Source organism: Anopheles stephensi, chromosome 2, assembly GCF_013141755.1.
Source record: "Anopheles stephensi strain Indian chromosome 2, UCI_ANSTEP_V1.0, whole genome shotgun sequence".
Taxonomy (NCBI): domain Eukaryota; kingdom Metazoa; phylum Arthropoda; class Insecta; order Diptera; family Culicidae; genus Anopheles; species Anopheles stephensi.
This window is the reverse complement of record NC_050202.1, coordinates 35,912,197-35,926,631: the sequence shown is the minus strand read 5'-3', so window position 1 is coordinate 35,926,631 and position 14,435 is coordinate 35,912,197. Positions and strand designations below refer to the sequence as shown.

Below are 14,435 nucleotides of genomic sequence, written 5' to 3'. Positions count from 1 at the left end.
TTTAAAAAACGCACCGGCTATATTTCAAAGGGCTATCGATGATGTACTTCGAAATTTTATTGGAAAAATATGTTACGTTTATATAGACGACGTAATAGTTTTTGGCGATGATTTAGAAAATCATTTGAAAAATTTGGACACAATTTTGACAACATTAAATAATGCAGGACTAAAAATTCAATTAGACAAATCAGAATTCCTTCGCCAAGAAGTTGAATTTCTTGGTTTCATTATTTGCACAGAGGGAATAAAACCCAACCATAAAAAAATAGAAGTTATAAATAAATACCCTGTGCCCAAAACCATTAAAGATTTGCGTGCCTTCCTAGGATTAATGGGCTACTATCGACGATTTGTCAAAGACTTTGCCAAAATTGCTAAACCTTTGACAAACATTTTAAGGGGAAAGGGATCTGACACATCCAAAAAGAAAATTACATTAAATCAACAAGAAATCGAATGTTTCAATAAAATGAAGCAAATACTATCATCGAGCGATATTCTCATCTATCCAGATTTTAACAAACCATTTATTTTGACAACCGATGCTTCAGATTATGCAATTGGATCCGTTCTTTCTCAAGGTGAATTAGGCAAAGATAAACCAATTCACTTCGCATCAAGAACACTATCTAAAACTGAAGAGAAATATTCCACCCCTGAGAAAGAAATGCTTGCAATTTTCTGGTCACTACAAACTTTCCGCAATTATTTGTATGGAGCTAAACTCAAAATATTAACTGATCATCAACCACTTACTTTTGCCCTCTCCCAAAAAAATACTAACGCAAAATTAAAACGTTGGAAAGCATATTTAGAGGAGCATGACCACGAGATTTTGTATAAACCAGGCAAAGGCAATGTTGTAGCAGATGCCCTCAGCAGAATAGTTTTCTCTATGACTGGTACGCAACATTCATCACAAACTAGTGACGATTTTTACATTATCTCTACAGAAGCACCACTTAATGCTTTTCACAACCAGATCGTGTTGAAAAAAGGGAAACCAAACACAGTAATTGAATATCCATTCCAAAATTTTAAACGTACAACAATTTACTCCGAAATAATAACCGAATCATCTCTTTTACAGATTCTAAAGGATCATTTCACAATATCAAAAGTAAACGGACTTTTCACGAGTGAAGACATAATGGGAAAATTTCAAGAGGTTTATAGGAAGTATTTTGGAAGTCAGAAGCTCCTTAAGATTCGATTTACTCAAAATCTTCTGGAAGACATTACAGACGAAGATCAACAACGAGAAATAATCACGGCAGAGCACAATAGGGCACATCGTGGAGCCCAGGAAAATAAGTCGCAAATTTTACGTAAATACTATTTTCCAAAGCTGCTAGCCAAGATAAAAAAAATTGTTTCCAATTGCTGTATCTGCAATGAAAACAAATATGACCGAAACCCTATCCGGTATCCTCAACAACAAACTCCAATCCCCGTACACCCTTTCCAAATTGCACACATTGATATAATGTTTCTCGAAAAACATTATTTTTTAACTTACATCGATAAATTTTCAAAATTCGCTCAAATTAAAGAAATTCAATCGCGAGCCGCCTTAGATATTGTTCCGGCAGTTAAAGAAATAATTACAAAATACCATCCTCCTAAAATATTAGTAATGGACGGCGAAAAATCTTTTGGTACACAAGATCTAATAGATTTTTATAAAACTCACCAAATCCAAATATATTTAACAGCTACAGGTCGAAGTGAAATGAATGGAGTAATAGAAAGGTTCCATTCTACCATATTAGAAATTTATCGAATAACGAAATTTGAGAACAACAATTTAACTATTTCTGATCTAATCGAGCTTTCACTTCACAAATATAATTCATCCATTCATTCGACTACTAAATATACTCCTTATGAGATAATTTTACCGTCTGTCCGTTCATCAGATATTTGTGAAAATGTTTACAAAAATTTAACAAAGAAACAGGAGAAAGATATTTCATATTACAATAAGAGAAAAAAGGAAATAAATATAAAAGAGGATATGACAGTTTATGAAAAAACCAGAGCCAGATTAAAACACAAGCCGAGATACAAGAAAATCAAGATTAACAAAGTAAACAAAAGCACTATAAACACAAATGATTCACGAAAAATTCATAAAAACGATATAAAAATAAGATAGCTAACAATACCGTCATTCTAACATCATTGTTCTCTTCTTACAGTTTTCTATTTGTAGTATGTACCCTAGCTGAGCCGAGGATCTCTATTCTGAAGGTAGACAACCAACCTATAGTTGCAATGGACGAAGGTTGGGCAAGAATAAGGATAGATAGCCATATTTACATACACCATTACAATTTAACTGCGTATAAGGGTTATATTCAAGCAATTAAGGACGATTTCGAAAAAATGAGCAATAATCAATTTTCCAGTATTATCCAAAACCAATTCGAAGAACTGAATACCATATTGAAAAGAATGCTTCCCACTAAAAGATTCAAACGTTGGGATTCCATAGGAACAATTTGGAAGTTTATTGCAGGAACACCAGATGCAAACGATCTTCGTGTTATTAACAAAACAATTAATAATCTCATCGATGACAATAATGCACAAGTTACAATCAATAGGAATATTAACAACCAGATTAAAGAAATAACAGAAAAAACTCGTAACGTAATAACTCAATTCAGATCAGAATCATTAGAAATTCATTCCATCAATATTTATCTCCACCTAAAAAAGATGATAGACACACTGCAGGAAATAGTTGATAGTATAGTTATGACGAAAGCGAATATTTTAAACGAAAAAATATTGTCAAAATATGAAATCAATTGTTTGGAAAAAAACCTGGCAGCAGAAAACATTCCGTTCGACACAACTCTAGAAGCGCTTTCCTACGCCGACGCCTCTATCGCCACCAACCGCCAAGAAATAATGCTGCTCATAAAAACACCCAAACTCGACCCAAGAACGTTCCGTAAGATAAAAATTTATCCAATCCTGTACCACGACGGCAAGATTCACCTCCAGTATGACAGATTCATAACTCACGAAGCAATCAGATACCGTGTTAGCACTCAAACCCCGAAAATCTATAAAATCAATGAAATAGAGTTGGATGAATCAGATTGCATTCCAAGATTAATGGAAGGTCGAGAAGCAGAATGTAACTTTACGAAGAGTCCAGCCAAAACTGAAATATTACAGATTAATAATCACGCCATATTGATTAACTCTGTAGAGAAATTTACACTCGTCTCCAACTGTGGTATAAGCAACAGAACACTTCAGGGATCGTTCGTAATAAGCTTCAACACATGCGATATTTACATAAACGACGTGAGATACTCATCCAAACTCACCGATCTAGTTGGAACGTTGAACTTATATCCACTCGACGGAGTGTTTATTAAAAGACAGCTGGAAATTTCGAACATAAGTCTGGAAGATTTACATAATCTGCACATCGAGACACGTAAAGAATTGGAGCACATTCGCTTACAAAACAACTCTTTTCAAATAACCTGGCCAACGATAAACATTTTCGGAGGTATCATCTTTCCTCTCATTATACTGGGAGTAGCATTGCTTTACTGGTTTACAAAGAGGTGCAAAAACACGCAAACGGTAGTCACAGTACATAATTCGTCACCAAATCAGACACCCGACTACGTCACATTTCCTAAACAAACACAGTGAATCGTGGACGTTCACATCTGAGGGGGGGCGAGTTAGCAACGAGCGTCGGTAATCGCTAAATCAGCATTGGGAGTGTCGTGTTGTATCCAACGCGACGAGTTATGCTGATGCGGCGATCGCTGCTGGGCCGTTTATGGGCCGATAACGGAATCGGCTGAATTCAATAAAATAGTTAATTTCAAGACACCGAACTGTAAAAGACTCTTTCTATCTATTCAGAAAGAAAAGTTTTAACTCGCGCAAGGGTGCTGGCTGCCAACCGGTCATACTACAGCCTAAATACCTGTCGCGACGGACGAAGCTGGGACTGTACAGAACATTTATAGTCCTAGTACTCACATACACCTCTGAGACATTGACTCTGTCCAAAACTGACGAAGCCCTCTTAGCCGCGTTCGAGAGGAAGATGCTCAGAAGGATTTTTGGCCCTGTATGTGTGGAAGGACAATGGAGGAGCCGCTACAATGACGAGCTCTACGAGCTGTACGATGATCTCACCATCGTGCAGCGAATTAGATTCGCCAGGCTCCGGTGGGCTGGTGACGTCATGAGAATGACACTGGACGACCCAGCCCGTAAAGTCCTTTTAGGAGGAGTCCGAGGAGGCGTGGTAGGCCCAAATTGAGATGGAGTGATGGCGTTGATGCGTCCGCAAGAACGGCCGGGATAACGGATTGGCAGACGACGGCGCTAAACCGTGAGCGGTATCGAGGATTATTGCAGCAGGCCAAGACCGCAAAGCGGTTGTAGCGCCTGATAAGTAAGTAAGTAAGCTTGACGCAAGGGTGGTAATCGCTCTAAGTTCAGCTTTGCGTTATTTAGCTGTCAAATGAGATTGATATCAGCCAAACTGCATTGCAAAGCGGAAAATTTTTAGAGTATAGTTTTTTTATTAGAGGCTTTATGCAACCACATTTATTTATGGCACAAGAGATATCAGAAACTTGTTTTTGAGCGATATTTTGCAATGTTTACGACTTCTTCCGAAATTGTTTGTAGAAAAGACAAATTTTCACATTTACAACTGTCAATTGATTGATGTACTGCGTCCGTGCGTAAAAATCAAACTTATGTTATTTTCACTCAGCGTCAAAGACGGCGTCTATCTAAATCCATAAATTTTCATAAAACGCAACGTTTGACGCAGAACCGCCTTCCACTGCCTTACTGTTTCAGCCAAGGTCAACCGCTTAATAATGGAATTTTTGATGAAATAGGAGTTGTGATGATATCTTCGATGGTCGACTGTTTAGAATGCTCGTAAAGTATGGCATGTAGTCAGCAAACCATTGTTTATGATCAACATATCATTGACAAAACCTTCAGCAAATAAGAAAAAAACACTCAACCGGTATGAATTGTTGTCTATGGTAATATTTGCTGTTTAGTGTTCAATTGTCATGGTAGTTTAGACCTACGCTTCTATTGAGCTTAAGCAGCACCGAAGAAGCTTTCCTTTAGAAAAGTGGGAGCAAATAATTAGCACTCTACAAAGGAAACAGTTGATCCATAACATCTGTTATACAAAAAAGCTTAAATTTCAAAAAAAAATTGCCCGATCCTCGCCATAACTGCTCGCTTCATGCGCGAATGCTCGTTACGCTCTTAGAGCAGCTCAGCACCATACCAGTTTGCCGTTGGAACGAGCAGCACAGCACACACCCGTTCGCTCTCGCGTGCAGTGGCGCTCAAACATTTTCTCGCTTTCCGCAATGTGCCGTGCACTGCTCGAACCATGATCCTCCGCTTGAGAGCCCCTGAGTGCGAGAGAGCGAACACACGTGTGCAGGGGCGCTCGAACTGTTTCTCGCGCGCCATTTTGGTACTGGCATGCAGCGCGCATTATAAACCGTCTGGACACCCCTGCAAATTTCTGCTTCTCTCTTTTCTTATTCGCTCTGCCCTGAGCACGCTGAGCGACAGTCGTGTTCTGAATGTGATGGGGGGAGGACGTCGCACGCGCACGGATAAGCCGAAGCGCATGACCCGGTGTTTAAATGCAGATAGTGTTATGATTTTTCGTGTATTTGCGTGTAGGTGAGCTGCGGTAGCCTGGAGATTCACTCGGTGATGATCGATTCGTGTTTGCCGCTTCCCGTAACATGTTTTCTGCGAGAGATGAGGTATGGTTCAGCATCTCATGTACGACGAGAGTGAGAAACATGAACGGGTTTGTGTAATAAATAAAAAATCATTCATTCATATCACAATCTAATCCTAGTGTTATTGTTTGCTTTGTTTTGATTTGCGCTGCCATAGCGCCTCTGGCCTATGACAGCTTGGATCCGAAGAAAATGGGTGAAAAAACTACGTGAAACCACGCGTTCGAACTGTTAAAATTACCTAAATCTGCTGCTCTCTAAGGCAAGATTTAGTATCGAGATTTAGGTAAAAGAACTCGAAAAACGCCATAAGCCTGCTATAAAATGTCAGTTGGGAAAGAAAATGCCCACTGCGCACTGTCGCATCTATCAACGGGCCACCATCACATCTATCAACGTAGCATAATATCTACGTCTTTTTTTCTAGATTCAATTGGGTTGATTCATGAATGTTGTTATTGAACAAACTACACTGTCCGGCAAATAACATTTCTTGAATGCTCATAATGTTGGTCTTAGTATTAGGAAGGTCAAAGAAAATAATCTATCTACAGTAATTTATTCCACGTATGTTAAGCAGAATGTTTCGTTGTGTTTTGAAGTAGTGACTGTTGCTTTTTGCACATTACTTACCACGTAAGTTAGAATCTTCAAAAAAGAATGAAAACACTGACTTAACACAGGAAATTGTTTCTCCTACTGTTAGCTTCCACGGGTGGGTTGTTTGAGGTTTCGGATGAAATGATTTTCCAGGCTGGAAATGGAAATGACGTTCTTCACTGTAACTTGATACCAGTAAAAAATGTACATTTTTGAGAAGATGAGACGCTTCACTGATACGTTTGTCACTCACCACGCAAAATTGATGAATAACAAACTCTTGGTAAAAATTATCACCAGCTAAGCGGCAGTGTACCGATTTACACCAACATAGATTTGTTATCTAGTGACTGTAAACACTTTTCACTTTATTGCTGGATGGTATTTCGGTGGATGCTCGTTCTTATCAACGAACTGTACTCTGCAGCAATATTTATAGAAATGAGTGGAGTACCCACACATGTTACACAGCTCTGCTCGGCCTTATCTTATCTACTGTAAAAGCGCTTTTAGACGGAAGCAAGTTTCGCTCTTTGTTAAGGTTCATGTTTACTTTCATTTCACTGAAATTTCGTTGTCTTTTTATGTCAAAATGTCTTTTTATGGACGCTAAAAAAATGATAGAAGATTTATAGAAATGGCCTAAATTACTTAAGATAAAAATTGATGGAATTTAAAAAAACCGATTACAACACTAAAATAAAAAAATAACATCCAAAACATAATTTTTATCTTGTGCTCCGCTTTCATTAACCAGCCCGATTCATTAACCTTCCGACCTGCTGTCGGAATAAGGATGGGGATCTGGTCAGTTACCAGCCAGAGGTCCTCTCGCGATGGGCTCAGTACTTCGATGAATTGCTAAATGATCAGTTCAACGAACAGCTAGAGGCTCCACTAGCAGATGATATCATGCTACTGCCACCTAGCATAGATGAAACACGAATGGCCCTCCGTCGGCTCAAGAACAACAAGGCACCAGGCACCGACGGAATAGTAGCCAAACTGATCAAAAACGGTGGTACAGCACACGAACAGGAAATTCATCAAATTATTACTGAGGTATGGGATAGCGAATCGATGCCTTGTGATTGGAATCTTGGCATCATCTATCCCATATACAAGAAGGGAGATAGGCTAGAGTGAAGCAACTATAGGGGTATTACGGTGTTGAATACCGCCTACAAGATCTTCTCCCTACTCCTACAAGATCGACTTGTCCCATTCGTTGAAGAGATAGTCGGGAACTATCAGAGAGGATTCCGAAACGGAAAATCAACCACTGACCAGATCTTCACGATGCGGCAAATCTTGGAGAAGATGGCGGTACAGCAGCTCCACTCCTACCATCTCTTCATTGATTTCAAAGCGCCTATGACAGCATAGCATGGGTAAAACTGTACGACGCAATGAGCTCTTTAGGAATCCCGGCCAAGCTTACCAGGCTTGTAAAAAGGATACTGGCCAATATCACATGTCAGGTGAAGGTGGATGGAAAACTCTCAGGGCCCTTTGCTGCAACCAAGGGCTTGCGCCAGGGAGATGGGTTTGCCTGCCTCCTTTTCAATCTGGCGCTAGAGAGAGCCACCTGCGACTCGGAGGTGGATACTTCGGGGACCATCTTCTATAAGTCAGTCCAGATCCTGGCATACGCTGATGACATAGACATCATTGGTTTGAGGCTCTCCTATGTAGCAGAAGCTTATCAAAGGATCGAGCGTGCGGAACAGAACCTCGGGTTGGAGATTAACGAGGCGAAAATCAAAATGATGAGAGCACCACTAGCGGCCCTGCTAATTACACTGATTTACGCAGGGGTGATGTACAAATAGGTGACCGTACCTTCGACCTATCAAACTTCACCTATCTGGGGTCAAAAGTCAGCACCGACAACAACATTGATGTTGAGTTACGCGCAAGGGTGCTGGCTGCCAACCGGTCATACTACAGCCTAAATACCTGTCGCGACGGACGAAGCTGGGACTGTACAGAACATTTATAGTCCTAGTACTCACATACACCTCTGAGACATTGACTCTGTCCAAAACTGACGAAGCCCTCTTAGCCGCGTTCGAGAGGAAGATGCTCAGAAGGATTTTTGGCCCTGTATGTGTGGAAGGACAATGGAGGAGCCGCTACAATGACGAGCTCTACGAGCTGTACGATGATCTCACCATCGTGCAGCGAATTAGATTCGCCAGGCTCCGGTGGGCTGGTGACGTCATGAGAATGACACTGGACGACCCAGCCCGTAAAGTCCTTTTAGGAGGAGTCCGAGGAGGCGTGGTAGGCCCAAATTGAGATGGAGTGATGGCGTTGATGCGTCCGCAAGAACGGCCGGGATAACGGATTGGCAGACGACGGCGCTAAACCGTGAGCGGTATCGAGGATTATTGCAGCAGGCCAAGACCGCAAAGCGGTTGTAGCGCCTGATAAGTAAGTAAGTAAGCTTGACGCAAGGGTGGTAATCGCTCTAAGTTCAGCTTTGCGTTATTTAGCTGTCAAATGAGATTGATATCAGCCAAACTGCATTGCAAAGCGGAAAATTTTTAGAGTATAGTTTTTTTATTAGAGGCTTTATGCAACCACATTTATTTATGGCACAAGAGATATCAGAAACTTGTTTTTGAGCGATATTTTGCAATGTTTACGACTTCTTCCGAAATTGTTTGTAGAAAAGACAAATTTTCACATTTACAACTGTCAATTGATTGATGTACTGCGTCCGTGCGTAAAAATCAAACTTATGTTATTTTCACTCAGCGTCAAAGACGGCGTCTATCTAAATCCATAAATTTTCATAAAACGCAACGTTTGACGCAGAACCGCCTTCCACTGCCTTACTGTTTCAGCCAAGGTCAACCGCTTAATAATGGAATTTTTGATGAAATAGGAGTTGTGATGATATCTTCGATGGTCGACTGTTTAGAATGCTCGTAAAGTATGGCATGTAGTCAGCAAACCATTGTTTATGATCAACATATCATTGACAAAACCTTCAGCAAATAAGAAAAAAACACTCAACCGGTATGAATTGTTGTCTATGGTAATATTTGCTGTTTAGTGTTCAATTGTCATGGTAGTTTAGACCTACGCTTCTATTGAGCTTAAGCAGCACCGAAGAAGCTTTCCTTTAGAAAAGTGGGAGCAAATAATTAGCACTCTACAAAGGAAACAGTTGATCCATAACATCTGTTATACAAAAAAGCTTAAATTTCAAAAAAAAATTGCCCGATCCTCGCCATAACTGCTCGCTTCATGCGCGAATGCTCGTTACGCTCTTAGAGCAGCTCAGCACCATACCAGTTTGCCGTTGGAACGAGCAGCACAGCACACACCCGTTCGCTCTCGCGTGCAGTGGCGCTCAAACATTTTCTCGCTTTCCGCAATGTGCCGTGCACTGCTCGAACCATGATCCTCCGCTTGAGAGCCCCTGAGTGCGAGAGAGCGAACACACGTGTGCAGGGGCGCTCGAACTGTTTCTCGCGCGCCATTTTGGTACTGGCATGCAGCGCGCATTATAAACCGTCTGGACACCCCTGCAAATTTCTGCTTCTCTCTTTTCTTATTCGCTCTGCCCTGAGCACGCTGAGCGACAGTCGTGTTCTGAATGTGATGGGGGGAGGACGTCGCACGCGCACGGATAAGCCGAAGCGCATGACCCGGTGTTTAAATGCAGATAGTGTTATGATTTTTCGTGTATTTGCGTGTAGGTGAGCTGCGGTAGCCTGGAGATTCACTCGGTGATGATCGATTCGTGTTTGCCGCTTCCCGTAACATGTTTTCTGCGAGAGATGAGGTATGGTTCAGCATCTCATGTACGACGAGAGTGAGAAACATGAACGGGTTTGTGTAATAAATAAAAAATCATTCATTCATATCACAATCTAATCCTAGTGTTATTGTTTGCTTTGTTTTGATTTGCGCTGCCATAGCGCCTCTGGCCTATGACAGCTTGGATCCGAAGAAAATGGGTGAAAAAACTACGTGAAACCACGCGTTCGAACTGTTAAAATTACCTAAATCTGCTGCTCTCTAAGGCAAGATTTAGTATCGAGATTTAGGTAAAAGAACTCGAAAAACGCCATAAGCCTGCTATAAAATGTCAGTTGGGAAAGAAAATGCCCACTGCGCACTGTCGCATCTATCAACGGGCCACCATCACATCTATCAACGTAGCATAATATCTACGTCTTTTTTTCTAGATTCAATTGGGTTGATTCATGAATGTTGTTATTGAACAAACTACACTGTCCGGCAAATAACATTTCTTGAATGCTCATAATCTTGGTCTTAGTATTAGGAAGGTCAAAGAAAATAATCTATCTACAGTAATTTATTCCACGTATGTTAAGCAGAATGTTTCGTTGTGTTTTGAAGTAGTGACTGTTGCTTTTTGCACATTACTTACCACGTAAGTTAGAATCTTCAAAAAAGAATGAAAACACTGACTTAACACAGGAAATTGTTTCTCCTACTGTTAGCTTCCACGGGTGGGTTGTTTGAGGTTTCGGATGAAATGATTTTCCAGGCTGGAAATGGAAATGACGTTCTTCACTGTAACTTGATACCAGTAAAAAATGTACATTTTTGAGAAGATGAGACGCTTCACTGATACGTTTGTCACTCACCACGCAAAATTGATGAATAACAAACTCTTGGTAAAAATTATCACCAGCTAAGCGGCAGTGTACCGATTTACACCAACATAGATTTGTTATCTAGTGACTGTAAACACTTTTCACTTTATTGCTGGATGGTATTTCGGTGGATGCTCGTTCTTATCAACGAACTGTACTCTGCAGCAATATTTATAGAAATGAGTGGAGTACCCACACATGTTACACAGCTCTGCTCGGCCTTATCTTATCTACTGTAAAAGCGCTTTTAGACGGAAGCAAGTTTCGCTCTTTGTTAAGGTTCATGTTTACTTTCATTTCACTGAAATTTCGTTGTCTTTTTATGTCAAAATGTCTTTTTATGGACGCTAAAAAAATGATAGAAGATTTATAGAAATGGCCTAAATTACTTAAGATAAAAATTGATGGAATTTAAAAAAACCGATTACAACACTAAAATAAAAAAATAACATCCAAAACATAATTTTTATCTTGTGCTCCGCTTTCATTAACCAGCCCGATTCATTAACCGATTCGTGTTTGCCGCTTCCCGAAACATGTTTTCTGCGAGAAATGAGGTATGGTTCAGCATCTCATTTACGACGAAGAGCATCATTTCTCAACTCACCGTCTTGTTTTTTTCCCTAAAGGAACTCTCGCAAACACGAGGAGTGCAATGGAATAGTGAGAAACATTAACGGATTTGTAAAATAAATAATAATTCATCGGCGTATAAGAAAAAAACTGCATGAAACCAAGCGTTAAACTGTTATAATTACCTAAATCTGCTGCTCTCTAAGGCAAGATTTAGTATCGAGATTTAGGTAAAAGAACTCGAAAACCGCTATAAACCTGCTATAAAATGTCAGTTGGGCTCCCAACTGACATCTGTTATACAAAAAAGGCTAAATTTCAAAAAAAATTTCCCGATTCTCGCCATAACTGCTCGCTTCATGCGCGAATACTCGTTACGCTCTTAGAGCAGCTCAGCACCATACGAGTTTGCCGTTGGAACGAACAGCACAGCACACACCCGTTTGCTCTCGCGTGCAGTGGCGCTCAAACATTTTCTCGCTTTCCGCAATGTGCCGTGCACTGCTCGAACCATGATCTTCCGCTTGAGAGCCCCTGAGTGGGAGAGAGCGAACACACGTGTGCAGGGGCGCTCGAACTGTTTCTCGCGCGCCGTTTTGGTACTGGCATGCAGCGCGCATTTTAAAACCGTCTGGACACCCCTGCAAATTTCTGCTTCTCTCTTTCCTTATTCGCTCTGCCCTGAACACGCTGAGCGACAGTCGTGCTCTGAATGTGAAGGAGGGAGGATGTCGCACGCGCACGGATAAGCCGAAGCGCATGACCGGGTGTTTGAATGCAGATGGTGCAAGGATTGTTCGTGTATTTGCGTGTAGGTGAGCTGCGGTAGCCTGGAGTTTTACTCGGTGATGGTCGATTCGTGTTTGCCGCTTCCCGTAACATGTTATCAGCGAGAGATGAGGTATAGTTCAGCATCTCATGTACGGCGAAGAGCATCATTTCTCAACTCACAGTCTTGTTTTTTCCCCCTAAAGGAACACTGGCAAACACGAGGAGTGCAACGGAGAGAAAGAAACATGAACGGGTTTGTTAAATAAATAAAAAATCATTAATTCATATCACAATCTAATCCCAGTGTTATTATTTGCTTTGTTTTGATTTGCGCTGCCATAGCGCCTCTGGCCTATGACAGCTTGGATCCGAAGGAAATGGGTGAAAAAACTACGTGAAACTACGCGTTCGAACTGTTATAATTAGCTAAATCTGCTGCTCTCTAAGGCAAGATTTAGTATCGAGATTTAGCTAAAAGAACTCGAAAACCGCTATAAGCCTGCTATAAAATGTCAGTTGGGATGGTAATATTTGCTGTTTAGTGTTCAATTGTCATGGTAGTTTAGACCTACGCTTCTATTGAGCTTAAGCAGCACCGAAGAAGCTTTCCTTTAGAAAAGTGGGAGCAAATAATTAGCACTCTTCAAAGGAAACAGTTGATCCATAACATCTGTTATACAAAAAAGCTTAAATTTCAAAAAAAAATTGCCCGATCCTCGCCATAACTGCTCGCTTCATGCGCGAATGCTCGTTACGCTCTTAGAGCAGCTCAGCACCATACCAGTTTGCCGTTGGAACGAGCAGCACAGCACACACCCGTTCGCTCTCGCGTGCAGTGGCGCTCAAACATTTTCTCACTTCCCGCAATGTGCCGTGCACTGCTCGAACCATGATCTTCCGCTTGAGAGCCCCTGAGTGCGAGAGAGCGAACACACGTGTGCAGGGGCGCTCGAACTGTTTCTTGCGCGCCGTTTTGGTACTGGCATGCAGCGCGCATTTTAAAACCGTCTGGACACCCCTGCAAATTTCTGCTTCTCTCTTTCCTTATTGGCTCTGCCCTGAGCACGCTGAGCGACAGTCGTGTTCTGAATGTGATGGGGGGAGGACGTCGCACGCGCACGGATAAGCCGAGGCGCATGACCCGGTGTTTAAATGCAGATGGTGTTGGAATTGTTCGTGTATTTGCGTGTAGGTGAGCTGCGGTAGCCTGGAGTTTCTTCACTTTGTGACGATCGATTCGTGCTTGCCGCTTCCCGTAACATGTTTTCTGGGAGAGCGTAGGTATGGTGCAGCATCTCATGTACGACGAAGAGCACCATGAGTTGAGACTCACCGTCTTGTTTTTTCCCCTGGCGAACACGAGGAGTGCAACGGAGAGAAAGAAACATGAACGGGTTTGTTGAATAAATAAAAAATCATTCATTCATATCACATTCTAATCCGAGTGTTATTGTTTGCTTTATTTTGATTTGCGCTGCCATAGCGCCTCTGGCCTATGCAGTCCGTGCAGTGGCCGGTGGAGGTTGACAACACTAGAAAATGCTGTGTTGACAACGGAGGTTGTTAACTTCTCCCTCTTTAAATTTGAGATTCCGTGCGAAAAACGTGCAGGTATGTTGGTGGTTGGTAACTCAACGGTTCTGGATTTGGGTCAGTTGGTTGATAACCTTAAGGTTCTGGAATACATTGCGGTTTGTCATCAGGTGTTGTGATTTAGTGAAGGGAAAGTACCGTTGGATCTGGTGGTTCGGAACAAATGCAATAATGTAACGCACCTGACCCGGTACAAAAATGAAAAATACCTGGATACAAAAGGTATAAATTTATCCCTATTCCTGGAAAGAGTTTGGAAATTTGTTAGAATTTTTAGACAAATCTTATTTTTTACATTTTATGTTTTACTTTTAATAAAATCAACTTGATGTTTTAAAAACAAAATTTCACTGGCAACGACCAGTTACTTTTCCCGGTAACGAAAACGTGGATCGTTACTTGTTCCTGGCAAAACGCGTGAGAGCAACGGAGAAGACGTATTTGACACATATGCCTCGCACAAGGGTAA

At 41.3% G+C, this 14,435-nt stretch overlaps 1 protein-coding gene across 5 annotated transcripts in view; it reads right to left on the bottom strand.

The window, feature by feature from the left end:
- The window catches only part of LOC118508412, a 29,135-nt gene extending 17,549 nt beyond the window's left edge, over nucleotides 1–11,586 (bottom strand). For 2 of the 5 annotated variants that reach the window (XR_004905789.1, XM_036048181.1), the window contains exons 1-3: nucleotides 11,539–11,586; nucleotides 6,643–7,160; nucleotides 6,423–6,543 (exon numbers count right to left, since the gene is read on the bottom strand). The gene's annotated coding sequence lies outside the window, so the exon portion shown is untranslated. The other 3 variants (XM_036048184.1, XM_036048183.1, XM_036048182.1) reach the window with 3 other exon arrangements.
- Between the last annotated feature and the right edge of the window lie 2,849 nt (nucleotides 11,587–14,435).